The sequence below is a fragment of the Ovis aries genome, chromosome 20 (genome assembly GCF_016772045.2).
Source record: "Ovis aries strain OAR_USU_Benz2616 breed Rambouillet chromosome 20, ARS-UI_Ramb_v3.0, whole genome shotgun sequence".
In the NCBI taxonomy this organism is placed as follows: domain Eukaryota; kingdom Metazoa; phylum Chordata; class Mammalia; order Artiodactyla; family Bovidae; genus Ovis; species Ovis aries.
Window position 1 is genome coordinate 30015125 of NC_056073.1, and position 27715 is coordinate 30042839.

Consider the following 27715-nt stretch of genomic DNA (forward strand, 5'->3'; position numbering starts at 1 on the left):
GATAAAAGATGCCTTAACCACCCCTGCGGGCCTGGCGCCGGATGGCGGGCATGGTGATGCCCTGAATGTTGGCACACAGGAACTTACTGTGGCTTATCGTAATTTATAGTCCCGCCTTGCCGGGGTCCAGCCCCGGTGGATCCAGGGTGATTCAAAGGTGGGGACGGAGTCGGTGTCCTTGGAAAAATACATATTTAATTACAGATATGTAGAGAGATTAGAAACGGATAGTGTAGTAGGAAGGTTAGTGGAGAAAAAGAGGCTGAATAACTTGGATTATATGGAATAGCATCCATGCTCCAGATGGGAATTCAGCCAGAAAAACGAGGAGCAAGAAAGAACGACATGGGGGTATCAGTCTTTCCGGAAACTGATCCGATTTCTTTATTTTTGGGTTTGCTTATATACCTTTTGTTACATATAGGGAAGAATACAGAGTCACGTGGGGGTCAGCAGTCCTGACCTTTATCAAAATCACGTGCTTCACATAAAAAGGTCTTAGGGATTTTATGATCCTTTCTTTCTGATAACCAAAAACTTATTTTTCCAAGGGTGTTTTTTCTTAAACCAGGCATCACCCTCCAAATAAAGTTACACTCCTATAGGGTGAGGGTGTAGTGAGTTACAATCAAGAAAGGAATTTATGTAACCCAAAGTTAACGTGATTAATCTTAAAGGGTAATGTTATTTCTCCTATATGCTTAAAGGTTAATACTTATTTCTCCTATATGCTAGTTATATTCATTATAAGGGCAGGGAATATGGAGATTTAGCAGCAAACATCAGCCCAACAAATGAAAATCCTTTCACCAATGTTCACCTTAAGATCTATTTAGTCTTAAGATAGTGATAAAGTTATATTTTTACATAGCAAGGACACAGTGATTTATAACAAAGTACAGTGATCTATTACAAAAGAGAAAAGTCACTAACTCAAAGTCTAGTATTGCTAACCTTAAAAACTACTATATTTCCTTTTCTATATTCCAAAAACATTGAATAATATATTCCCAGGTGCCTCAGGATATGGAGGCCTGGCAGCAATCATTGACTCAAAAAGAAGAAAAAGCCCTATGCTAATTAAGACTCTCAAAATACTCCAAAACTCTCTGTGCTCTTTATGGTTGAGAGGTAGTAAACAATCATGTGCATAGTGGCAGGAGTATGGATAATCCTGTCACACAAGCTAGTCTGTCAGCAGAGAGGTTTGACCTGAGACATCCTTGTCCCACCCAGAGCAGGGAATTAGCAGCAATTATTGACACAACAAATGAAAAACCCTTCACCAATATAATTCCTAACCAACCCATTCTACTAATAATTTCCAACTCCCCAAAAGAATTTGCCTTTAGTAAGTCTAAAACATCTCGTGCCTCTCAGGTTGGGAGGCTGTAAACAATCACATGTGGCCAGACGAACCTATACAGGTGGGCTAGATAACCTTCAGAGGAGTCAGTAAGCTGAAACACCCTTGTCACGCCCAGGAATTTTTATTGACTTGGAGCTGCAAGTTAACTCCTTCTCCGAGAGAAATGGTTATGGGAGAGCCTCCAGTAAAGTCGGATGTGTAGGTGAGAGCATAAAACAGACTCTGGTTTTGGGTAGATGCTCGGGAACAGGGGATTTCCTGAGGCTTAATCACGACTTTGCGTATGCCAAGCCTCCTTCCTCATGACCTTTGCCACGGCGGAGTTCCTCACGCTGGGCCCCGGCACCTCCCCACCTTGGCACGGCCTTAACATGTTGAGAGTACAGATAAATGGAAGTTCTAAAGACAAAAGTGGGGTGGGGGTGAGGGTGGCGGAGATGTACTTTCAAGCCGGCGTGGGGGAGGAGGAGCCAGGCATTTAGCTGAATTTTTCGGACCAAATTGAAAACTACAGAAATTCGGCGGGACAGATTCGCAGTTCTCGTTTCTCCCACTTCCGTGTTTCAAACAAAGGCGGAGGAGGAGATACCAGCCGAGGCTGCTCCCGAAGTAGCAGAGTTCTCTTGGATAACGTGAGGCTGACGGTATGCTCCCCGTGGAAGAAAGAAAGGATCCTGTGGATCGAGATGTATTGGACACGAAAAGGAGATTGACCAGTGAACGTGGATCTCCAGTTGCTACTTTGCCTAACTGCAGATGTAGACATAAGATGTAGTGAAGCTCGCAGCCTGAATTGGATTAGGAACGGAAGGACTAACTTCTGGCCCCAGCTCCACCACTTGCTCTGTGGCCATGGAGAAATTTAACCACTCTGAGTATTCCACTCTGTGGAAAGCACTGTTCGCAAACACACCATGTGCAATGTGGCATATTACAGTGTACTAACGATGTATGCTAGATTGTGAGGACAGTTCTACAAAGTAGGTAGTGTCATCATCTCCATCATCTCAAAGCAAAACACAAGTAATTTACCAAATGTCACACACAAAAAAAGCTCTGAAACGACTTTGTTTTTATCAGAGTCACTCCTACAGCATGGGGGGGCTTCCCTGGTGGCTCAGAGGTTAAAGCGTCTACCTGCAATGTGGGAGACCTAGGTTTGATCCCTGGAGAAGGAAATGGCAACCCACTGCAGTATTCTTGCCTGGAGAATCCCATGGATGGAGGAGTCTGGAGGGCTACAGTCCACGGGGTCGTAAAGAGTCGGACACGACTGAGCGACTTCACTTTCACTTTCCTACAGCATGACTATGCATGTATTCAGCTATTGGGCATTGGCCATGTTTTGAGTGCTGTGCTATATTCTTAGCCCAACTAGGCCACTTCTTGACTGTGTCTTGCCACAGGCTATGTAAAGTATGGCTCACCAGACCTTTCCTCTGTAAAATGGAAGTAACTCGAAAATTGCGATGGTAAATTTACAGGGAGTTTAGTAGCTCTTGGTCACTCAATGTTCTTTTGTCCTTTTCTCTCAGGTATCTTTGCATATGTATCAGAATGACATGAGATAATAAATATGAAGACTTTAATTAATAAAGCATTTTTTTTTCTACTGGGAAGCCGGTAAATCAGTGGGACTCTAGCCAATTTTCTATTATTAATCCCCCACCCCCCGCACTCACGCACCCTGTTGCTTTACAGTATTAACAAACTTTCAATAATGCTTTTTTCTTTTACCACGCTTTCCAGGTTCTAAAAGAAATCTCTGTAATAGTAAAACTGCTCAAAGTGATCAGTAAAAGATAACTATTTCTCTTCTGTCCTCTAATAATCTTCAGTGAATAACAGCAAACAAGATTTTAAACATTTAAATGGGATTTAATGCCAAAGGGATTTGAAGTGTTCTTGCTGCCACCAAAACCCAGCTGTATTTCCTAAACCATCCTTTCATCCAGTTAACTAACAAATATTATTCAGCATTTACTATTCACACAGGATAGTCACTGTATGCTGGGATAGGAATGGAAAATTCCGAATAAGGCTGTTCTTGAACTTAATTCTCTGTCACTGCTGGTGGCCTTGAAAACTGAGAGAACGTTCATACAGGAAAAGTGGGCGGTATCCAGCATATTTAAAAACACGCATATCCCTACTCCCAGCAACCTCATCTCTAGGAATTTACCATTTTTGAAAATGTGAAAAATGACATGTTACAGAGTTTTCCAAGCAGCCCAGTTTGTAGTACCAAAGACTAGAAGTAATCTGAATGGTGAACAATAAAGTAGAACATTACAGTATATCATTCTACCTGCAGGTAAAAACAAATCTGAAGGCTCTTTTGCATAATATTAGTAGCAATATTTACTGCTTAGTGTGTGCCAGATAATGTCCTAAAGCTTTCCCTGTGTGCTTTGCTGCGACCGACTCTGCGACCCTTTGAACTGCAGCCCACCAGATTCCTCTGTCCATGGGAATTTTCAGGCAAGAATACTGGAATAGGTTGCCATTTCCTTCTCAAGGGATCTTCCCCACCCAAGGATCAAACCCACGGTCTCCTGTGTCTCCTGCATTGCAGGCGGATTCTTTACCTGCTGAGACATAGAGGAAATCCCAAAATGTCCTTGTATACATTAAATCACTTAGTCTTTATAACAATATTTTGAGTTAAATTACTGTTTATATTTGTTTTACAGATTATAAAATACAGGTCCAGAGATGATAAGAAACTTACCTGTAAATGAAAATTTCCAGGCAAGAATACTGGAGTGAGTTGCCATTTCCTTCTCAGGGAGCGAGCCTCGCGTCTCCCAAGCCGCCTTAAAAAGGACTGCCCCCTCTGAGGTTCGAACTCAGGACCTTCAGATTATGAGACTGACGCGCTGCCTACTGCGCTAAGGAGGCAGATATGTATACTGACTCCTATTCGAATGTAGTCTAGCTTCAGAAACCGTATTTGTAACCACTATATGGTTTCCTCAAGTATTGATAGGTGATGATTTCCATGATTTACTGTCAAGTGCCAAAAGCAAGATACAGAATAATGTGCAGTAGATTTTTGTATACATAGGTTTGTATGAATCTAAAATATCTCCAGGAGACTACTACACAAATTGCTAATATTGGTCATTTTTGTAGAAAGAATGCTGGATAGCCTAGAAGCAGGGATGGATAGAAAATCTTTTTTGATTGTGATTTTTTTTGCACTTTGAATTTTTAGTCATATGTGCACATTGTCTGTAAACAAACAAATGAAATAATAAGATAATGAATGCTTCAGTAGAGATGTATGTGGAAAACCCAAGGAGCAAAGAATAAGTAATAGTTACCAGCAGAGGGGAGTGGTGTACAAAACAGCATTCTGGGCAGATGAACTAAGAACGTAGGTGTCACATTCAAGGCACTGGGAATGTTGGTGGGACTAACGTCTACAGGAGTGGGCAAAAGGGAGCGGTGCAAAGGGTTGAGCAAGCAGTCTGAATGTTACACCAAGGGCTTCATTCTGTATCATGAGTACACTTCTCAAAACAACGATATGACTTCAGTATAAAACCTCTAGGTGTGAACCATGAAGAGTTTATCAAATAAGATTCTGAAATAGTCATGATTCTAGGTGCCAGTTTAACATTGTATGGTCATTTAAATGAAGCAGACTGTCACATTATTTGTTAAATTATCTATCAGTCATAGATGTTTCTTTGTTTTTCTGAGCATGATAGAGACAGAAAAAGTACCACTAATCCATTAGGGAACTAGTAGTCCTTTTCTTAACCAGTTAAAAAGAGATGTCAAATACAACCTTTGCAACCAGGGAATCAGAATTGCAAACTGCATTGATCTATATTTAAGGACTCTGCAATAATGTCTAATTTTTGGACTTCATGGACCTGTCTCTTACAAATCAAGTGACACTGCCACATTTTTATTAGCTGACAACAGACAGTAGTTTCATATTGGACAGGATTTCATATTGGACAGGAGAAAGGGAATCTGACAACACATTAGGTCACTTTTTACAGCCAGATAATTAATAAATTAATAAAATTCTTAATATATCAGCTCCTTAGAGGTGATGTGGATAAAGATAAAGAAAAGAAAGAGGACTTTGGGAAAGGTGATTTTAAAGAAGGCATGTGGATAAGGCCTCACAGAGGAGTCATTGGCATAAAGTGATGAGTCACTACTTGCGGGAATCTGTTCCAGGCAAAAGGAACAAGTACCCAAAACAGGCCCCTGCTTAGTGTGTTTTGGGAACTGCCAAAGGCTGTTGTGGCTGGAGCAGAGGAAGCCATGGGATGAGAAGTTTTGACTTCTCATCTTTTTCTCTTTGTTCAACTTAATTTCTGCATAGAGCCTCAACAACCTGCAAGTTTTCTAGATAGCTGCTGGAAAAAATGCCCTGCAAAGCAAGAGAAGATCACTCCATCTCTGTTAAGATATACATCCAGAAAAAAATTAAATAAATAAAATTGTTATAAAACCATTCCTGAAGACGTGGGTTCTACCAAAGGAGTCTTATTCTCAGCCATACCCCAGTACCAAGCCCAGAGCCTAGAATGTACACTGAGTCAATGACATGCCAACCAATGTCTTTTTACAGCTTAATATAATGAAAGGATGTAACACTTAGATGGTTATCTAAAGAGGGGAGTTTTCTTATCTTTAATCATCCCACTCCCACAAGACCCCACACAAGCCTGCCAATTTTGTGAACAAACATTAGTTTTGAAAATATATGACAAACAAATTGGCCCATAGGAAGACACTGATGTTCACATTACTTATGGTGGCAAAATATTGGGAACACTCTCATTGGGCAAAACTAAAAGATTAGGTCGAGAAAATTCCTGTTTCTAGACCTGTTCAGGTTACTGTTTCTGCATGCTAAAGAGCCCAAACTTGATGGCACAAAGCATTTTATTAATCTTCATGGAGTCTGTGGTCAGGAATTAGGTCAGAGCACAGCTGCAATGGCTATCAGCTCTAAAATGTCTGGGGCTTTAGGCAGAAGATCATTGACTTGTGATTTACAGGACAACTGCTGAGGGCTAGAATTATCTAAAAGCATCTTCACTTGCTTGTCTGGCAATCGACACTGGCTGTGGGCTAGGACTAACATTCAGAGGACTTTTTTTTTTTTTGGCCACTCGACCTGTGGGATCTTCTTCCCTGACCGGGGATCCAATCTGGTTGCACATCAATGGAAGTGCAGAGTCCCACTGAATGACCAGGGAATTCCCAGCCTGAGCACTTTTATGTAATCTGGCTCCCTAACTGTGTGGTGGCTTCAGAATGGTCAGACGTCTCATACATTCCAAAGAGGAGTGCCCCAGGACACCTAACCAGAAGTTGTGACATCCTATCTCAGAATAAAAGTCATAATCCTAACAAGGTCCCACACAGCACTGCCAGTTGTATATGAGAAGATGATTAAATGAGAGGGTACAAAGGTGGAAGCAGTGACTTCACCCTTAGAAAAGATCCTTGAAAATCCAGATGAAAATGTTTTACAAAAGTCATGCTGTTCTAAGGATAATTCTTGGTATAGGAATATCCTGAGCATTACTGGACTTCCAGCATCTGGCCCTAACCTGAAAACCAGTTGTGCCACTAAGCCATTAGGACAACCAAAACACCCACACATTTTCAAAATTACCGCTCCAGAAGGTACAGTTTTGGGGGGGGGGGCGTAGGGGGGGTCACGTTGTTTGAATTTTGGTAATTGGCATCTAGTGCCTCAAAGATGAATATTTGCCACAAGAGATACTTTTTCAGAACCTTTTTTCATGGGCCCCATGGTGTAATGGTTAGCACTCTGGACTTTGAATCCAGCGATCCGAGTTCAAATCTCGGTGGGACCTTCCTGGTTGTTTCCGCGTTCGTTTTTACTTCTGCAATCTCGTCCCTTAACCCAGCCTTTTCCCTTGTAATCCAACCCACCACGCGTCAGTATTAACGAGCAATAGTAACAGAGTCTTCTCTGATGGGAAGTCGGAGCCCACCGGCTGCTGAGCGAAGCTGTGTTCAGAATCCAGTACCACCAGGAGAAGCCGCCGGTCCTATAACCCGTGCCCAGGTCTGCCCAGGTCCGGATGCGGAGGCGCCGTCTCTCCGCTGAGACAGCTTTATTCCTAGAAAGAAATCTGTGTGAGCAGGCAAGAGAACTTTGTTTTTAAAAGAATGGCCACTTCACCTTAAAACTGGAAAAGGGAGTCTAAACTGAGACGTGATAAATTTGTGATTAGAAGGCGATTAGGGGCGGTTCTGTTCTCTCTTGCGGCTGGGCTCTTCACAGAGGGCGCTCAGAGGAGGCATCTGAGCCCACGGAGCAGAGCACGATAGATGGACTAGCAGTCCGGGCCCTTAACACTTTCAGGCCACCTCTTCCCATCATAACTGCAAATCCCTTCAATTCTTACTTAGATTTATGCTAGGAATACCTCTGCACAAAGTTGATCCTGTGGGACTGTTCTTCAAACTGTGGGTAGCAACCCATGAGTGAGCAGCCCTTGCTATTACCTTTGAGAATTCCAGTACAGGACGAGTTCTTTCCACCTTGCTGAGGGCAGCTCCCCACATTTTCATGACTGTTGAAACCTAACCTAACCTGCCCACACCTCCAACCTCGTTTGTCACCGTTCCTGTCACACTCATCCCTCCAAAATATCTTCTAGTCACAAGCCATGATACAATCATTTCTACCATTTTCTTTTCCTTTCTGTATTTACTACCAGCAAAACGTTTTTGCGCTCCATTTTGCCTCCAGTTCTGATTCTCTGTTCATTCCTCAAATATTAACTTAGACCTTTAAGCCCTTCTTACCCAGGCCTTCATTGGCTCCCTTATCTAGGCTCGCGTGCTCCATCTGTCTTTCCTCAGCACCCAAATGTCCCCTTCTCCTACCACCTCACGTTTTAACTGCTTCTAGACCGAGGATATGCTAGGGGAGAGACCAGTCCTGTGGCTTTGTTCACCTTTCACTTCTCAATCCCACAATTCCTGGCTCCTGTTAGGAGTTTAAAAATATTGAGTGCAGAGTTCCCTGGCGGCCTAGTGGTTAGAATTCCAGACTATCCCTGGTTGGGGAACTGAGATCCCATAGGATATGTGGCCAAAAGAAACAAACAAAAAAATTAAATAAAGAGAAAAGAGAAACTTGCTAAGTGCATAAAGTTTCACCTAATCTGATTTGATCATCCCAGAACCCAGGGTAGCTTGTGTCCATGTTTGGTTCCAAAACATTCTGCTCTGCTTTTTCCCAAATTCATTCTCACTCTTTTCCTTCAATGATCCCAAGTCTACAGTAAACTCTAAGAACCAGACTTTGCCCAGGACTGGAGCAGAAACTTCCCTGGTGAATGTCTTAATGAGGCCACAGCAGTAGCTCAATTTGGAGTTGAGGAAGGATATGTAATAGGAGCACCGAATTTTGAATCCGAATTTGAAAAGAAAGTCTCTTTTGACTACTTGCTTGCCCTGTCATCCTAAAGTCTGGATGTGCCTACTTTTGATTATCTGTTGGCTAAGGAGAGGCCAGTGCCTGCCATTAGCCTCTGAAAAGCGCTAATTACACATTTGTCATCCAGTTGAACATTTCTGAACGCTGCACAGAAAGCAAGGATTTAATCTGAAGGCTTTCTTTTTCCCTTTCTGGGGGTGCAGGAAGGAGACTCTAGCCTCTGAACACTGCACTTTATTCATTCCTTGCTCCAAGGGCTTCACTTGCTGTCCTCATCACAGTTCGCCTGAGGGTGAGTCTGGGAAAGCTGTAGGATGTGGCCCTGGGAAGTACAGGCCTTTTCTCTGCAACACGGGGCACCGCTGCTGCACAGGTCAAGGCCTCTTCCTCACGCAGTGCACTTTTGCTAACATATCAGCAACCACACAGAGTCAAGGCCATTGGGACTATTCTCTGAGGCATGGAAAACGTCATCCGGCTGGTGTATCCGTTGCTGACTAAGTTATGCCGATGGAAGAGAAATTTACCTGGGTTCTCCCCAGTCAGGTTTAAAAGCGTCTCCTTTGTAAGGACATTTTTCTTGTACCCACCAGGTTTTGACAGTTTAGGATCTCCAATGGTGGATCTTTACCCTCTCTCTTGAGGGTCTTCTACCCACTCTATGCAAACAAGGAACAGCCCTTGGCCATTCTTCACCTGTTCTAGAGGAAAACTCTCAACCCAGCATTCCAGAAAAGAACCAATTTACAGATTTTGTCCAGTAAAAGCCACCCTGAAAAAAATCCTTCTGTAAAGGAATCCTGCAAGAAACCTGGCCTTTTGTTTTTGGCGATTTTTTTCCCCCCACCCAGGTAGTGGGAGTTGCGCTTCATGGTCTAAATCCGCTAGAGGCGCAGGGACCCCGAAACCCGCCTCCAGTTTAAAATCTGAAATCCTGGAACGCAATCCCAATCTGCAAATCATGAAAGTATTTCAGCTAGGTCAGTCTCATCCGACGGGCGTCGAATTCCAGGAAACTGCTTGGAGCAAAGCTAGACTCTCCAGTACCGCTAAAGAAATCGCTGGGTACTCACTGCTAAACTTGCGCTGGGTATCTTTGCCCGCGAAAAACCAGCCCGAGTCGTTACTGGATTAGGGTGCAACTCAGAATATTCACCAAGACCCATCACAAAAACTGATTGTCTTGCAGGTTTTCACCAAGTGTGGACGCCGATGTGTGTGCGGGAAACAGTTGCGGCAGCAGGGGAATCTTCTCTGTGTCCATTTGGGAGTCTCTGCATATTTTCTGTTGGTGAAAGTAGGACCGTGGGTCTGGACTCAGTCCTAGGAAGATTCTCGAGGGCCTTTCCTTCCCTTTTCCTCTCACCTCCCCGGCTCCGCATTGTGCTCCCTGGGCTGCAGGGATCTTACTCCACTCGCATCTTCCAAGCATGTTTAATTCCATTTTCCTTAAATGTCAGTATCTCATCTGCGACTCTGGTAAATCTTTCCATAACGCGTTAGCGAAAGAGGTAGATCAGTTCAGTTCACTTGCTAAGGCGTGTCCGACTCTTTGCCACTCCATGGACTGCAGCACGCCAGCCTTCCCTGTCCATCACCAACTCTCTGAGCTTGCTCAAACACGTGCCCATCGAGTCCGTGATGCAATCCAACCATCTCATCCTCTGTCGTCCCCTTCTCCTTCTACCTTCAATCTTTCCAGCATCAGGGTCTTTTCCAATGAGTCAGTTCTTTGCATCAGGTGGCCAAAGCCTTGGAGCTTCAGCTTACCACCCTAGAAAAAGACGATTTTCCGTGAAGCAGTAGAATCTGAGAGAAAAGGGTGAAAGACACCGGGTCTCTGCTTCAGGTTATTCGTCTGTAAAATAGCGATAATGATCCCCATCTCGTAGGACAACTGTGACCCTTGGGTGAAGTAACAGTACAAAACGGTTATCATAAAACCGAGCACTCCGTGGGAATGCGTGGGTGGAGAGGAAGATTCCTAACATTAGGGAGGCAATGTTTTCCAGTAGAGTCTGGCTTAGAAGATAGTTACAGGCATGTGACAGGTAAGAGTTCATGACTTAATCCTAGAGGAGGAAATGCAAAATGTATTTCTACACTTTAGAAAACCACATCAAGGGTCTTAGGGAGGAAGAATTATATCATCAAAGAATTTAGAAGGTAGTCACACAGGACAGGCCCCATGGTGTAATGGTTAGCACTCTGGACTCTGAATCCAGCGATCCGAGTTCAAATCTCGGTGGGACCTGTAGAAGGTATATTTTTATCTGATTTCACATACTCTCTCTGTAAATTTCTGATAACACTTACTTCTATGGAAGTCTTCTCATTTCAACCCCTGGAAGCTTTCACCCGCAGACACAAGTGCTATCCCTCTTTATTGAGTTCAAATACAAATTTTCTTTTGGTATACTAAATGCTTCTCAAAAATTACATCTTTACATTTTATTGGTCACTTGCTACTATTAAACTTGAAAACAACTCAAACTGGGAGTGGGGGGAGACCCTTGAAATACAAAACACACACCAGAAATAGTTAAAATTATATTCGTCTTTTAGTATATTTTTCTGTTTCAGAGTAATACAATAATCAGTAACAGCGTTTAAGCATAGAAAAATGCAATATGAGGGATAAATTTTCATGGTAGTTATAAAATAGAAATACCTTTGAAAGAGAAAAAGAATTCATGGACACTGTTTGACTTGTTTATTTTTACAGGATGCTAGCTTATATCACGGAGAAGGCAGTGGCAACCCGCTCCAGTACTCTTGCCTGGAAAATCCCATGGACGGAGGAGCCTGGTAGGCTGCAGTTCATGGGATCAGGAAGAATCGGACACTTACTGAGCGACTTCACTTTCACTTTTCACTTTCATGGATTGGAAAAGGAAATGGCAACTCACTCCAGTGCTCTTGCCTGGAGAATCCAGGGACGGGGGAGCCTGGTGGGCTGCAGTCCATGGGCTCGCACAGAGTCTGACACGACTGAAGCGACTTAGCAACAGCAGCAGCAGCATATATCAAATTGCTCTTGGGTACCAATGGATAAAATTCAGTGATGGACTGGACTATTTTAATGTTCAAATTTTAGCAATTACATTGTGAAAGTGTTGGCAATTATATTCTTTAGGACGATTTAAACTTATGAAGAAACAATTTAGAAGACCACTGGAAGGCAATTGAGAGTATCAAAATAGTATGACAATTCATAAAGACTCTAAGAAATGAAGAAAGCTTAAGGATAATGTCCTCAGTTAAAACAATGAAATGATAAACCAAAGCGGCATCCTCACCATTCTCTAATTCTTAGACCCATTTATTTCTCATTTTCAAGTCGATTTCTTTCTTATGTGAATTTGCCATTTAAGATCACTTTCTTTTTTTGCAGGATTTCACCAAAGCATATTTTTACTAAGCCTTAGTTGTTCAAACATTTCTTATGCTACAGTTTCCAAGTAAATATTTTTTTCTTCTGAGTTTCTTATTAATTGCAACTACATGCTTTATTATTTTATATTTTGTATTTAAATCACTAATCAATCTAAAATGTGATTTATGACTTGTTGAAGGTAAATATTCATCTCTGTTTTCTGCCATAGGCAAAGTTAGTTATGTCATCACAGTTTATTTTAAAATTATCTTTGCCTACCTACTGATTTGAAATAACAATTTTGTTACTTATTAATGTCTATATTATTTATCTATTTTATAAATTTATTTCTCTTAATGTATACTTATGACAATACTTATGACAATCTAATCTTCTGATTAGATTTTATTTTAATACATTTTACTGCCCATAAAGCATTCTTCTCCTAGGGCATTTGACATTTTCAGATGAAGGGGAATAAGAAGATAAAGAAGGGGAGGTTGAAGATTCAAATAATGTATCATTTTGTAATTTCAAGCTTCTGGTGAAAGTTGAGAACACATTGAATAAGCATACATATAAACCAGATATTCTGGAGTACAGAAATCTCAAGAGTTAGGTTTCAGTCCTTTGGATCTCTATTTAGTTATCTCACTTATAGTAAAGGTGCTGGTGCCATTAAACACTGTCTTTTCCATGGTGAACCCTGCAGGCTTTGAAGAGATCCAGAAAATAAAAATTATAAGTCAAAAAGTTTCAGCATTTGTTTGAGATATCTAAGATGTGATAAAGCATATTTTCTCTCTTTCAGTGAAACTATGAGCCATGCTGGCTGTGTAGGGCCACCAAAGATGGACAGGTCACAGTGAGAGTTCTGACAAAACGTGGCCCACTGGAGAAGGCAATGGCAAACCACTTCAGTATTCTTGCCTTGAGAACGCCATGAATAGTATGAAAAGGCAAAAATATGGGACACTGAAAGATGAACTCCCTAGGTTGGTAGGTGCCCAATATGCTACTGGAGATCAGTGGAGAACTAACTACATAAAGAATGAAGAGACAGAGCCAAAGCAAAAACAAAACCCAGTTGCGGATGTGACTGGTGATGGGAGTAAAGTCTAATGCTGCAAAGAGCAATATTGCATAGGAACCTGGAATGCTAGGTCCATGAATCAAGGCAAATTGGAAGTGGTCAAACAGGAGAAGGCAAGAGTTAACATCGACATTTTAGGAATCAGTGAACTAAAGTGGACTGGAATGGGTGAATTTAACTTGGATGACCATTAAGATTATCTACTCCTGTGGGCAAGAATCCCTTGGAAGAAACGGAGTAGCCATCATAGTCAATGAAAGAGTCTAAAATGCAGTACTTGGATGCAGTCTCAAAAACGACAGAATGATCTCTGTTCATTTCCAAGGCAAACCATTAAATATCACAGTAATACAATTCTATGCCCCGACCAGTAATGCTGAAGAAGCTGAAGTTGAACAGTTCTATGACGACCTACAAGACCTTCTAGAACTAACACCCAAAAAAAAAGATGTCCTTTTCATCATAGTGGACTGGAATGCAAAAGTAGGAACTCAAGAGATACTTGGAGTAAGAGGTAAATTTGACCTTGGAGTACAAAATGAAGCAGGGCAAAGGCTAACATAGTTTTACCAAGAGAATGCACTGGTCATAGCAAACACCATTTTCCAACAACACAAGAGATGACTACACATGGACATAACCAGATGGTCAATACCAAAATCAGATTGATTATCTTTTTTGCAGCCAAAGATTGAGAAACTCTATACAGTCAGCACAAACAAGATTGGGAGCTGACTGTGGCTCAGATCATGAACTCCTTATTGCCATATTCATATTTAAATTGAAGAAAGTAGGGATAACCACTAGACCATTCAGATATGACCTAAATCAAATCCCTTATGATTATACAGTGGAAGTGACAAATAAATTCAAGGGATTAGATCTGATAGAGTGCCTGAAGAACTATGGACGGAGGTTCATGACATTGTACAGGAGACAGTGATTGGAGACCATCCCCAAGAAAAAGAAATGCAAAAATGCAAATGGTTGTCTGAGGAGGCCTTACAAACAGCTGTGAAAGGAAGAGAAGTGAAAGGCAAAGGAGAAAAGGAAAAATATACCCATTTGAATGCAGAGCTCCAAAGAATACCAAGGAGAGATAAGAAAGCCTTCAGTGATCAATGCAAAGAAATAGAGGAAAACATTAGAATGGGAAAGACTAGAGATCTCTTCAAGAAAATTAGAGATACCAAGAGAACTTTCCATGCAAAGATGAGCACAATAAAGGACAGAAATGGTAAGGACATAACAGAAGCAGAAGATATTGAGAAGAGGTGGCAAGAATACACAGAACTATACAAAAAAGATCTTCACAACCCAGATAAATATGATAGTGTGATCACTCACCTAGAGGCAGACCTCCTGGAATGTGAAGTCGAGTGGGCCTTAGGAAGCATCGTTACAAACACAGCTAATGGAGGTGATGGAATTTCAATTGAGCTATTTCAAATCCTAAAAGAGGATGCTGTGAAAGTGCTGCACTCGATATGCCAGCAAATCTGCAAAACTCAGCAGTGGCCACAGGACTGGAAAAGGTCAGTCTTCATTCCAATCCCAAAGAAGGGCAACACCAAGAGTGCTCAAACTATTGCACAATTGCACTCATCTCACACGCTGGTAAAGAAATGCTCAAAATTCTCCAAGCCAGGCTTCAACAGTACATGAACGGTGAATTTCCAGATGTTCAAGATGGATTTAGAAAAGGCAGAGGAACCAGAGATCAAATTGCCAACATCTGTTGGATCATTGAAAGAGCAAGAGAATTCCAGAAAAGCATTTACTTCTGCTTTACTGACTGTGCCAAAGCCTTCGACTGTGTGGATCACAACAAACTGTGGAAAATTCAAGAGATGGGAATCCCAGACCACCTGACCTGCACTCTGAGAAATCTATATGCAAGTCAAGAAGCAACAGTTAGAACTGGACATGGAACAACAGACTGGTTCCAAATAGGGAAAGGAGTTTGTCAATGCTGTATATTGTCACCCTACTTATTTAACTTATATGCAGAGTACATCATGTGAAATGCTGGAGTGGATGAAGCACATGCTGGAATCAAGATTGCTGAGAGAAATATCAATCACCTCAGATATGCAGATGACACCACCCTTATGGAAGAAAGCAAAAAAGAACAAAAAGCATCTTGATGAAAGTAAAACAAGAGAGTGAAAAAGTTGACTTTAAACAACATTCAAAAAACTAAGATCATGGATGGCATCCTGTCCCATCACTTCATGGAGACTAGATGGGGAAACAGTGGAAACACTGACAAACTTTATTTTTGGGGCTCCAAAATCACTGTAGATGGTGACTGCAGCCATGAAATTAAAAGACTCCTACTCCTTGGAAGAAAAGCTATGACCAACCTAGACAGCATATTAAAAAGCAGAGACATTACTTTGCCGACAAAGGTCCATCTAGTCAAAGCTTTGGTTTTTCCAGTAGTCATGCATAGATATGAGAGTTGGACTATAAAGAAAGCTGAGCACCAAAGAACGGATGCTTTTGAAGTGTGGTGTTGGAGAAGACTCTTGAGAGTCCCTTGAACAGCAAGGAGATCCAACTAGTCCATCCTAAAGGAAATCAGTCTTGAATATTCATTGGAAGGACTGATGCTGAAGCTGAAACTCCAATACTTTGGCCACCTGAAGAACTGACTCATTGGAAAAGACCCTGATGCTGGAAAGATTGAAGGCAGGAGGAGAAGGAGACAACAGAGGATGAGATGATTGGATGGCATCACCGACTCAATGGACATGAGTTTGAGTGAACTCCAGGAGCTGGTAATGGACAGGGAGGCCTGGAGTGCTGCAGTTCATGGGGTCGCAAATAGTTGGGCACGACTGAGTGACTGAACTGAAAGCATAGTTTACACAAATAAAGCCAAGGGTTCAATCTCTGAGGAACATCTTTTGATTTCTATGATCCACACTTCAGGGACAGTCTGTGACTCTCCTATTTTTTTTTCTCTTCCACTATTTCCTGTTCCTTTCCTATTTCTCCCACGAGCCCTGTTTTGGGTTGGCCAAAATTTTCGTTCTGGTTTTTCCATCAGGTCTTAATGAAGTTTTTTGACAACCCAATACTTCATGTACCCCAGCACTATTACTACACTTTTAGATTGCCAGTTTCACTAGTCTATCTTTGCTGTTTTCTGTTCAAAAGGGAAAATGCATATGTTTTCCTGACTCCCTTTCCTTCTTGAAAAAAGATAGCATATTATAATCTTTGTACATCCCCTCACATAAGTAACAATATCTCCTGTAAATCACTCCATATCTTTTTTCCAGTTGCATGGTACTTCTCCTCTGAGTCTATATGTCTCAGTTTATTCAACAAATCTCCTGTGCCTGGACATTTTCAGTTAAAAATGCTTTTAGGGGAATATGGAAGCAAAATAAATTGAAAATGGTTGGTTTTGCCAAATAAGAACATATTCATCAGAGAAGTAAAGGAATGAAACAGATCCAACACATTTTTCGTTTGATATTTTTCTCTGTGAATTCTCACTGCTTAGAAGAATTTATATTTTCTTGTCATATATAGTCACTCATTTTAAATTATTTAAATTAGACATTTTCTCTCAATTTCTTTTGCAAATATATCAGTAAAACTATTTTTCTTCTAGTTTCTCCATGGAATTCTGATGCACAAAAAAATTTTAAATGTAGTCTACTGTTTTCTATCATTTCACATGCAAGGTTTTTGCTTCTTTTTCTCATAACATTAGCATGAAACCATTTTATGTAAGTATGAACAGGGATAGTGTATGAAAGGTGTCTTCTCAATTATTGTAACATAAATTGCTTCAGAGAAGAGTTCACAGTATGTTTCTATTAACTCGAACGTTATAAATCATGCCAAAGAATGAACAAGAGTGAAAGGAACCTGAACCCCCCCCCCCAACTCAAGTAAAAAGGCAATATAGGTTTCTAGCAACCAATATCTCAGGCAAAATAACAATGTTTTTTCTTTGAGTGTAAGGAAATGTGCAAGAAAATAAAAAATTATATCCTACCTCAGTGTATAGTCTCTGGAACACAAAAGGTTAATTTGTTGGAAATAAACATGAAATTTGTCAATTCTTCCTCTACTCTAAAGATAAGACTTGTCTCTTATCTTTCGAACGAGAAAGAAATTGTGCAGTCATTTGTGGAGAAAAAAGGAAAACGCTAAGCCCTAAATGAACTTCAGGAAATCAAATACACTCTCTGAGGCCTTGTATTGGAGATGTCACAAAAATACTTAGCAGAGGATGGTTTCGATCCATCGACCTCTGGGTTATGGGCCCAGCACGCTTCCGCTGCGCCACTCTGCTTCGGGTAAGATACTGCTTCTCCTCTTCCTTACCATATTAAAGATCAGCCACTTTGTCAGAATACATATTTTCTCTCCCTTTCCTTAGCCTGAGATCAATTTCCCCAAGAATTAAATGACCTCAGTACTCCCCTCCATGTTGTGCTTTCCAAATCTGCCAAAAATCCGACATCTTTCCTTCAGGAGCTGCTCTGAGCTCAGTGGAGGAACTTCGAAACAAGATGAGCAAAGCCCCCAAATCCTTTCTTACGGATAACCGAGGAAGGCATGAATTCAGACTTGAGGAGAAAGGATATTAACTAGCTCGCTCTGTTTCCCGTCCTCAAGAAAGTTCCCTGAGGAAACTAGAAGCGGCATTTCCATATATTGACTAACTAAGTGCCATTTTCAGCTTCCCGGGCATCTGGTTTACCCTCTCAGGCCTCTGCCCTTGGCTTCATGAAAAGGGGTTTCGTATCCCTTTGAGGCCATGTCTACAGACAGTTTTCTCTCGTCCTTAGCGAATGCTGGATCTCCCAGACCAAAAACCTCTGACGCCTTTCATCCTGTGCTCTGTCTGCCAAATAACTTCCGCAAGTTTCCTCTTGCTCTTTTCACCGTCTTCCTTCTGTCCCTTCAGGAGTTTCTGTATCTTCATTAAATACTTGTTTTCCCGGTCCCAGAACAGGTAGAGTATTGGTTAAGGAACAACTTCTCTGTAAACCTCAAGAGAGAATCTGAATGAAAACACTCCCCTGGCGGTTCTCAGTTGTCGGTGCGAATTTGTGGCTTGGTACTTTGCTCTTGTTCGTGCTACGGAAGAAGGGTCCTGTGTTTAAAGATAAACAAAGATACCATGTGGTCAATTGGAAACCTCAAGCAAAAGCTAATGTTTCCGCCCGGTTTCGAACCGGGGACCTTTCGCGTGTTAGGCGAACGTGATAACCACTACACTACGGAAACAAGACTGCAGAGGGTTGGGGTTTTTTTGGCCAGGATAGATGAAAGCATGTCTATAATCTGGGCTGCTGCTGCTAAATCGTTTCAGAAGTGTCCGACTCTGTGCGACCCCATAGACGGCAGCCCACCAGGCTCCCCCGTCCCCTATTTACCAAAATATACAGCGATCTTTAGTCAAGAGAATAGAAACTTTCCAAGTGCTCATCTGCAATTGCCTAGGTCTGTTAGCGTGAAAAACTATAACGCAACAAGAAAAAATAGTCCATAACCTATAAGAATGAACTTCACAGACCTACTAACCAAAGGAAAGGCGCAAAAGAGAATGTATTCTATGACGCCAATTGTTTACATTACATTGTAGGCAAGACGCTTTTGCTTTGTTAGGAGTCAGAATAGTGGTTCCCTGGGAGTAGGCAGAGTGGGTAGTTACTAGAAAGTTCTGGGAATATTGTTGATACGCCCGCTGGTTACCCAGAGGGTAAATTTGTGTAGAATCATCAAGAAAACATTTTCATGTTGGGAAGTGGGGTTATTTATTGAAGAAACTGGGGAGTGCCAGTTGTGGGGACTGGCTAAGCAAGTTGTAAATCCATAGGGTAGGCACTCAGGTAAGACTGGCAATCAGAAAGGGCAGGCAGGAAACAATAGAAAAATTATCAATGAAACCAAAATTTGGCTCTTTGAAAAGTTCAATAAAATTGACAAATGTTTAGCTAGATTTACAAAGAAAAACATAAAGAAGATATTTAAATTACTGAAATTATAAATGTAAGTGGGGATATTACTACAGATTTTGCACAAATAAAAATATTACAAGCCAACACTATGAAAAATTGTATGACTGCATATTGGATAACCTAAATGAAATGGACAAATTCCCAGAAACACACGATTTACCAAAACCGAAACATGAAGAAACAGATATTTTGACAGACCTATGATTGTTAAGTATATTGAAGCAGTAATCAAAAAAAATTACAACAAAGAAAAGTCCAACCTAGATATTTTCACTGGTGGATTCTACCAAACATTTAAAGAAGAATTAACACAATTCCTCTCAAACTCTTCCAAAAAATTGAAAAAAGGGAACATAACTCATTCTATGAAGACTGCATTCCCTTAATATCAAAGCCATTAGAAGAAAAGAAAACTGCAGATTAATATCCCTGATGAACATAGATGCAAAAATCCTCAACAAAATGTTAGCAAACTGAATACAACAACATATTATACACCATAACCAAATAAGATACATTCCTGGAATGTAAGTGAGGTTTAACATATTAACAGAATGAAGAAAAAAAGAACAGGATCATCTCAATTGATGCAGAAAAAGCACTTGACAATATTCTTTCATGGTAAAAAAAATCAATAAACTAGGAATGGCAGGAAACTATTTTATCTTCATGATAAAAGTCATTTATCAAAAAGTCACAGCATCTTCAATGGTGAAAAAGTGTAAGCTTTTTCTCTAATACCTGAAACAAGACATAGATGTTCACTTTTACTACATCTACTCAGCATAGTAATATCAGTTCTAGCCAGGATAAGTAGTCAAGAGAAAGATATAATGTCATACATAGAAAGTGCTGAGGATTACACACACACACACACACACACACACACACACACACACTAGAGCTAATAAAAGAATTCAGCAAAATTGAAAGATACAAAATTCAACATACAAAAATCAGTTGCATGTTTATTCACTTACAATGAACAATCCAAAACAAATTACGAAATAGTTCTTTTTACAATTACATAAACAAGAATGAAACGTTTAGGAATGAACTTAAGGTGGAGGAAGCGGTTTACACTGAAAACCAGAAAACTTTAGAAAGAGGAAAAAAAAGGTATTAAAGAAGGTATCAGTGAATGAAAAGATATCTGTATTCATGAACTGTAAGACTAATATGGTTATAATGTCAATAAAGCCCAAAGTGATCTGCAGTTTCAATACAATCCCTATCAAAACCCCATTTTTTTTGAGATTTAAAAAAAATCCATCCTAAAATTAACATTGACTCTTGTGCAACCCCCAAATAGCCAAAAAGATCTTGAAAAAGGAGAATAAATTTGGAGCCCTCTCACTTCTTAATCTCACAGCTTACCAAATCCATGTGGTCCTGACATATACCCAGAAATATAGACCAATGAAATAGAATAGAGACCCCACAAGTAAATTCTTGCATATATGATCAGTTGGCTTTTGACAAGAGTGCAAGACCATTCAATGGAGAAATTACAGTCTTTTCAACTAATGGTGCTAGGAAAACTGCTAATCTACTGAAAGAATTAAAGGTGAATTTCATTAAAATTTTAAAACTTGCTCTGTGAAAGACATTTTAACAAAAATGAAGACAAGACAAAGAAAAAGATTTGCAGATGACACATCTGAAAAACGACTGTTACTCAAAATGTTACCTTAATACTCAACCAGAAAACAACCCATTAATTTTCGAACTCCTGCTTCTTTGCTTGTCTTTAAAATATCGTCCCCAGCAGCCTTTGAAGGCTGAAGGTCTGAGGCCATGGAATTTGCTTTTAAGGGTTTTACCTTATGAAGCCAAGAAGAGAAAGGCCTCGCTGGGATTCGAACCCAGGATCTCCTGTTTACTAGACAGGCGCTTTAACCAACTAAGCCACGAAGCCCCGGTGCTGGAGACTGTCACAACGTGTTGTTTTTCATTTGAGTGGTTTGGTCGAGATTTAACTACGAAGTACATTTGGACAGGAATCTCTTCTAGGAATGGAAACTTGATCTGACCAGAGATTCAAAATCAGAATTGAACAGCCAAAGGACTTGAGGGGGGCATTTCTTTTCCACGAATTTATCAAAAAGAAAGATCTGGTTGTGGACCGAGGCAGTTCGAACAGTCCAAGTAAAGATTGAAAAGAAAGTTTAAGTCTCTCAGCCTTTGCGACCTCACTGACTGGAATTCTCCAGGCCAAAATCCTGGAGTGGATAGCCGTTCCTTCTCCAGGGGATCTTTCCAACCCAGATATCGAACCAATGTCTCCCACATTACAGACGGATTCTTTACCAGCTGAGCCACAAGTAAAAATTGGACTGCCCCAGAAACTTGAACAGTTGTCCTTGGACCCCCTTTGCTTATCTGGTACAACTGACACAACCCTTTCATTGTGGGGTTTCTCTTGGTTACCTGAGAGACATTCACACATTAGGTGTTCGATATTAATTCATTCTATTCCAACTTGTGCTTCGGGATTTCATTTCAGCTCTGTCTCCTCCAGATAAACAAATTTCCTATTTGGGAGCTTCTTTCATGGATTCTTAAATTCCCCCATGACAATTTTCAGCACTCCTACATGACTGTTGCCATTTAAGATGGTTGATGTTAGGATTACCTGGGAGTCCTTGGTAAAATTAAGATTATTGGAATCTACCCTGTTTATTAAAGGATCATTGCAAGAGGGGTTCTGGAATCTGCATTTGTAGTAAGTCTTCTGGGGGATACTTTTGAGTGCAAAGATTGGAGTCCCCATTGTCAGAAGTGCTGTCTTTTCTGGAAGCACTTGAAGTTCTAGTCTTCCAGTCTGTAGCCAGCAGTACCTGAACTGAGAACTTCCAGATGTACAAGCTGGGTTTCAAACAGGCAGAGGAACAGAGATCAAATTGCCAACATTTATTGGATCATAGCATTCCCCCAAAAAATATTTGCTTCTGCTTTATTGACTATGCAAACGCCTTTGACTGTGTGGATCACAAATAACTGAGGAAAATTCTTAAAGAGATGGGAGTACCAGACCACCTGGAGAGAAAAGTACAAAAACTGGCTTGAAACTCAACATTAAGAAAACTATGATCATGGCATCTGGTCCCATCACTTCAGGATAAATATAAGGGAAATAGTGGAAGCAGTGACAGATTTTATTTTCTTGGGCTGTAAAATCACTGTGGACGGTGACTGCAGCCACGAAATTAAAGGATGCTTGCTCCTCGGAAGGAAAGTTATGACAGATATAGCGTATTAAAGAGCAGAGACACTACTTTGCCGACAAAGGTCCGTACAGTCAAAGCTTTGTTTTCTCCAGTAGTCGTGTATGGATGTGAGAATTGTACAATAAAGAAAACTGAGAGCCAAAGAATTAATGTTTTCAAACTGCGGTGCTGGAGAAGACCCTTGAGAGCCCCTCGGACAGCAAGAAGATCAAACCAGTCAATCCTAATGGAAATCAAGCCTGAATATTCATTGGAAGGACTAATGCTGAAGCTGAAGCTCTAATACCTTGGCCTCCTGATGCGAAAAGCTGACTCGTTGGGAAAAAAAAAAAAAAAAAAAACCCTGATGCTGCGAAAGATTAAGGGCAGAAGAGTAAGGGGGCAGCAAAAGATGAGTTGGTTATGTAGCATTAGTGGACAAGAATTTGAGCAGACTCCGGAAGATAGAGAAGGACAAGGAAGCATGGCGGGAGTGGGAAAGAGTCGGACACGACTTAGGGACTGAGCAACAACCACAGCCTATACCTAGCCCAGTGTGTTTCTTTTATGGACATATTGGGCTGTCAGTGAAAGCATTTTGCCATTAAAATCAAAGTCACGAAATTGAACTGCCTCTGGGTCCACTAGTGATTTCCAAATGTAATCCCAAAGTGAGCTCGTTTCAATATAGTGTCTTTGGGGCCCCAGTCTTTTGTCGTACGGTAGGGGGTTGAATTCAGCAGGCAAACCGCTAATCTCTTAAGGAAACATTGGGACAGTGCCTTCGGTAGAGGTACCTGAGAAGCTTTGTACTTGGCGTTAGTGCGGTAATTTCTGCTACTCTAGGGCCTCCTCCTCCCACTTGTTTATTCCTTCTCGGAGCAAAGTTACTAACGGGGGTGTAGCTCAGTGGTAGAGCGCGTGCTTAGCATGCACGAGGCCCCGGGTTCAATCCCCGGCACCTCCACTTGGGAATTTTCGATCTCCACCACGGAAACCTACCATGACTACTAATTAGTAGTAGACCGTTAGCAAGCTTACGAGTGTTGTAATTCTCTCGTAGTCCTTTTTTCTTTTACTTGGGCTTCCCTGGTGGGTCAGGTGTAATGAATGCGAATTCTCCAATTCAGGAGACCCCGCTTCGATCCCTGGGACGGAAAGATTCCCTGGCAAAGGAAATAGCAACCCTGTATTCCTGTATTCTTGCCTGGAAATCCCATGGACAGGAAAGCCTGGAGGGATACAGTACATGGGGTCGTAAAAGAGTCGGACACGACCTAGCAACTAACAACAACAACCCTGAGGAAAGACAAGAATTTCTCTGGATTTGAGGTGATCTGAGAGAGCGGACAGGAAATAGCAGTTTCAGAAAGCACAGAGAGCTTGCTGTGTTTTCTCAGTCATAATCTTCCTCATATTTTGATGCAATTCCACAAAGCCAGAAATAATTCAGTGTTTTCTTAAATGCACAGGACAATACATTGGTTCTAATTTTAAAAAATCATTGCAGAAGCTTGGTACTCGACAACCGGGATGGCCGAGTGGTTAAGGCGTTGGACTTAAGATCCAATGGGCTAGTGCCCGCGTGGGTTCGAACCCCACTCTCGGTAGATGAAATTTTGTTCTCCTAAATCTTTCCTGGACTGGCCTTTAGAAACAAACTTGATAGATTACACATCTGTTTTTCTGTCCTTTTGTGAAAACACTACTTGTCTTCAAACCGAAAGAAATTGCTTCAGTAGGTAGTATTAAGTATGTGAATTATTTCCCTGCACAGTTCTATTAGATTGCCAATTTAGGAAAACCGACCAAATCAACAATCTGCCAAAAGAGATTTAAATACTTCAGCTCTGAGTTCCAAGAGAAATGGAAACTTGCACCCCCCCCCCCCCCCCCCCCCCATTTGCTCTTCAGGCAATAGTAAAAAAAAAAAAAAAAAGTTCTCTGTAGCCTCCGGGGAAGTGAGGGGAGGGATTCTCACTGTTTCCAAATCTTCCTATTCAGAAAGCTCAACTCTGCCTGGGCTGTCCCTCCCAACTCACTCTGGAAAGCGTAGCTGATTCCTCACAAGCAGAATACAAGTGTTTTGTTCTATTTTGTTTTTCCAGTTTGAAACGTAAAATATGGTCTCCTAGTGTAGTTTTTATTTACACTTCTCTTGTGGTGGTGTTATTAAACATCTTCTATGTTTAAGAGCCATGTGTACTTCCTTTTCTGTGAACTGTTTTTTAATATCCTGTACTCATTTTTCTTCATGATTGCTGGGTCTTTCCCTTTTGATTTGTAGAAAGTTCTTTAAATGAGTCGATTAACTCATGTTTTGATATGTAACAAGCAGTTCATTTGCACTTTGTGGCAATTTTGGACATTGCAGACTTTGGACTATGAGGGTGAGGTTATCAGTCTTTTCTTTTGGTTTTATGTCTAACTTGGATATGCCTTTTCCCTATGCAAGCTCAACAAGAGTAACAAAATAACTCATTTTTTCTAGAATGTCCCTTACTTCTTTTTAAACTTAGATCTCCGATATATTTTATTTTTTTCTGTCTTAATATGCGAGGTATCAGTCCAACTCTATTTCATTTCCAGAGGATTACCAGTGACCCCAGCACCATTATTGAATACCCATATTATCTCCAATGATTGAAATTCCAGCATATTAAATTCTCTTCTCTTTAAAATCCAGAGGACCAGAAGTCTGGCATCTTCAAGATGATTTGAAAGAGCATGGACTTTAAAACTCAACAATCACATACTCTAATTCTGGCTTTCCCACCAACTCTCTGAGCCTCAAGTTCTTCATGTGTTAAATGGGGATAATAATCCCTACTTCATGGAAGACAGTTGAAGAATGAAAAGATAATATATTAAGGGCTGGCAAATTAAGAAGGGCTCTTTGCCACTCTAAATACCCATATTATCTTTGCCACTCTGCAGGTTAGTTTCCTTCCTCCTTAAAAGAAACTCACACTCTTCCTTTATAGCTGTCTTTAAAAGAAAACCATAAATCAGATAAAAATTGTCCTGATAGTTAAATTGCTCATGTTTTGAGATCAAACACTTAGATTCTGCATTTCATAGTTCTCTAACCCCAATGGAGTTAGACAGCTCAGCGGGTCATTTTCATGAGCTTCCTCGGGTTTCAAGTTAGAGTCATTAGCATTGTGTTTGCTCCTGGTCGTCCTGGGAAGAGGAAGGAAGCTCCTCCTGAGAACTTATCTGAATAAGCTGGTTTGAGAAACACCAAGTTTCCATGGAGAGGCAAGACTCCTCGTTAATGAAAGTGGATATTCTTGTTTCTTTCCCTCGGATGGGGTAGAGAAAGAGTGAGTGAAAAGTTTGTTTTTTCTGAAATGAGATTCCAGGGAACAAAGATTTTACTTATATTGAAACTTTCTGAAAAGAAAACACAGCAATCTCCTAGTAGTTGGTTTGCAAAGTAGTTTAGGTTATAATGCTGATGACACCAATGTCCAAGTTCCATCCCTACAGAAGTTAAATTATATACTTTCCTTCACAAGAGACTCAAATGAGATCTGAAATCACCATGCCATTCCCATCTCTGCCACACAGAAGGTCTGAACCTGTTGTATCTGAGTTGATTAAATTCCTCCAGTCAGTGGGGGCTGCTGGCAATTTCTACTCAAATCCAACCTCTGTTGTTGTTTCTTGAGGTAGGCAGAATTCAGTGGTAACACAGATGCCCTCCCTCTGATGTACAAGTCCTGCACAACCCCTCATACTGTGAATATGATTAGGGTATGCTACATAGCACCATTGACTTTAAAAAAGGAAGATAATCAGGAGTGAGCCTGACCTACTTAGGCGAGCCCTCAAAAGGGACTGGACTCCTTCTGAAGTCAGAGATTGTAAGTGTGAGAGGAATTGAGGGATTCGAAGTGAGAATTTCTGTTGCTGGCTTTGAAGATGGAGGGGGCCAACAGAATGAAGGTAGCCAGCGGGAGCTGAGAACCCCCAGCCAACACCAAGAATGCAGGGATGCTACCATCACCGTGAGAGCTTAGAATGCAGCCCCATGTATGATTTCAGCCTCATTAAATCCTAGGTAGCAGAGAACTCAGCTACCTAGTGCTCACACTTCTTACTTACAGAAATCTGAGTAGATACTGGGGCATTGTTATAATCTGCTAAACTATGATAACTTGTTATGCGGCAACAGAAAACTAATAGATTTCTATTTGTTTATTTTTTTAAAGTACATAATGTAAAATGTGAAGCTGGAAATGTTATAACAGAAAATTGAATTGTGTCAGGTGCCTCTGGGGGGCCACTCTCCACCTGTGTTCTTTCTGTCCCTTTCTTGGGGTCCTGCTACTGACTCTTTCAGTGACCCTCACGTTTCATCTCTATGGATACCTGGAAACTCATATTGGTATTTTAGATTAATATAAGCATATGTTCCCTGTTATATATGTTATGTATTGTAGGTATTAATTTCCCATCTAACACATAAAGTAAAAATAGCTACCAACTGATTCCTTAAACTACTTGTAGCATGCATTTTGACATGAAGTATGCAGCACTGGTGGTGGAGGGGGGCTAAGTTCCCACCCTCCCAGGCTTCTGGATAGAGGAAGAGACCTGCCAATAGTAATTTTAAGAAGTATCAGTTAGTATCCTTTAGTTTTAAAACTAGAGTATGTATATCCCTGGGAATAAATGGACATAAGGAATCATTTTCCTGACCTAGGACATGTATGTGGATTCATTTAGGACTGACCTGCCTGAAAACTCTGTGTTTTCCCACCTTCTTTTCTCACAACTCTTCTCCCACTAAGAAAAAGGAGATAACTTTCAACCATCCGATAGCATACTCGTCTTATTTCCCCAAGACACAAAGCCTACTCAAAGCATCTGACAAAATGACTCCAAGTAATGCTACCAGTAAGAAAGGGAATGTCTTTAAAGACTGACTAACAAAATTCTTTTGCAGACTCAGATAGTTTCTTGAGGTGAAGGAATTCAAGCTGAGCTATTTCAAATCCTAAAAGAGGATGCTGGGAAAGTGCTCCACTCAATATGCCAGCAAATGTGGAAAACTCAACAATGGCCACAGGACTGGAAAAGGTCAGTTTTCACTCCAATCCCAAAGAAAGGCAATGCCAAAGAATGTTCGAACTACCACACAATTGCACTCATCTCACACGCTAGCAAAGTAATGTTCAAAATTCTCCAAGCCAGGCATTAATAGTACCTGA

The 27715-nt window shown here is 40.9% G+C and overlaps 8 non-coding genes across 8 annotated transcripts; 4 read left to right on the top strand and 4 right to left on the bottom strand.

Moving 5' to 3' along the window:
- Positions 1 to 4197: 4197 nt before the first annotated feature.
- TRNAM-CAU (transfer RNA methionine (anticodon CAU)) lies at positions 4198 to 4270 on the bottom strand. Its single transcript has one exon. It is a non-coding gene; the product is annotated as a tRNA-Met (tRNA).
- A 2885-nt stretch (positions 4271 to 7155) lies between these two features.
- On the top strand, positions 7156 to 7227 carry TRNAQ-UUG (transfer RNA glutamine (anticodon UUG)). Its single transcript has one exon. It is a non-coding gene; the product is annotated as a tRNA-Gln (tRNA).
- A 3780-nt stretch (positions 7228 to 11007) lies between these two features.
- TRNAQ-CUG (transfer RNA glutamine (anticodon CUG)) lies at positions 11008 to 11079 on the top strand. The gene has a single exon. It is a non-coding gene; the product is annotated as a tRNA-Gln (tRNA).
- A 6461-nt stretch (positions 11080 to 17540) lies between these two features.
- Positions 17541 to 17612, bottom strand: TRNAM-CAU (transfer RNA methionine (anticodon CAU)). Its single transcript has one exon. It is a non-coding gene; the product is annotated as a tRNA-Met (tRNA).
- An 868-nt stretch (positions 17613 to 18480) lies between these two features.
- TRNAV-AAC (transfer RNA valine (anticodon AAC)) lies at positions 18481 to 18553 on the bottom strand. Its single transcript has one exon. It is a non-coding gene; the product is annotated as a tRNA-Val (tRNA).
- Positions 18554 to 21131: 2578 nt separating this feature from the next.
- TRNAT-AGU (transfer RNA threonine (anticodon AGU)) lies at positions 21132 to 21205 on the bottom strand. The gene has a single exon. It is a non-coding gene; the product is annotated as a tRNA-Thr (tRNA).
- Positions 21206 to 23391: 2186 nt separating this feature from the next.
- Positions 23392 to 23463, top strand: TRNAA-AGC (transfer RNA alanine (anticodon AGC)). Its single transcript has one exon. It is a non-coding gene; the product is annotated as a tRNA-Ala (tRNA).
- A 560-nt stretch (positions 23464 to 24023) lies between these two features.
- Positions 24024 to 24106, top strand: TRNAL-UAA (transfer RNA leucine (anticodon UAA)). Its single transcript has one exon. It is a non-coding gene; the product is annotated as a tRNA-Leu (tRNA).
- Positions 24107 to 27715: the final 3609 nt, after the last annotated feature.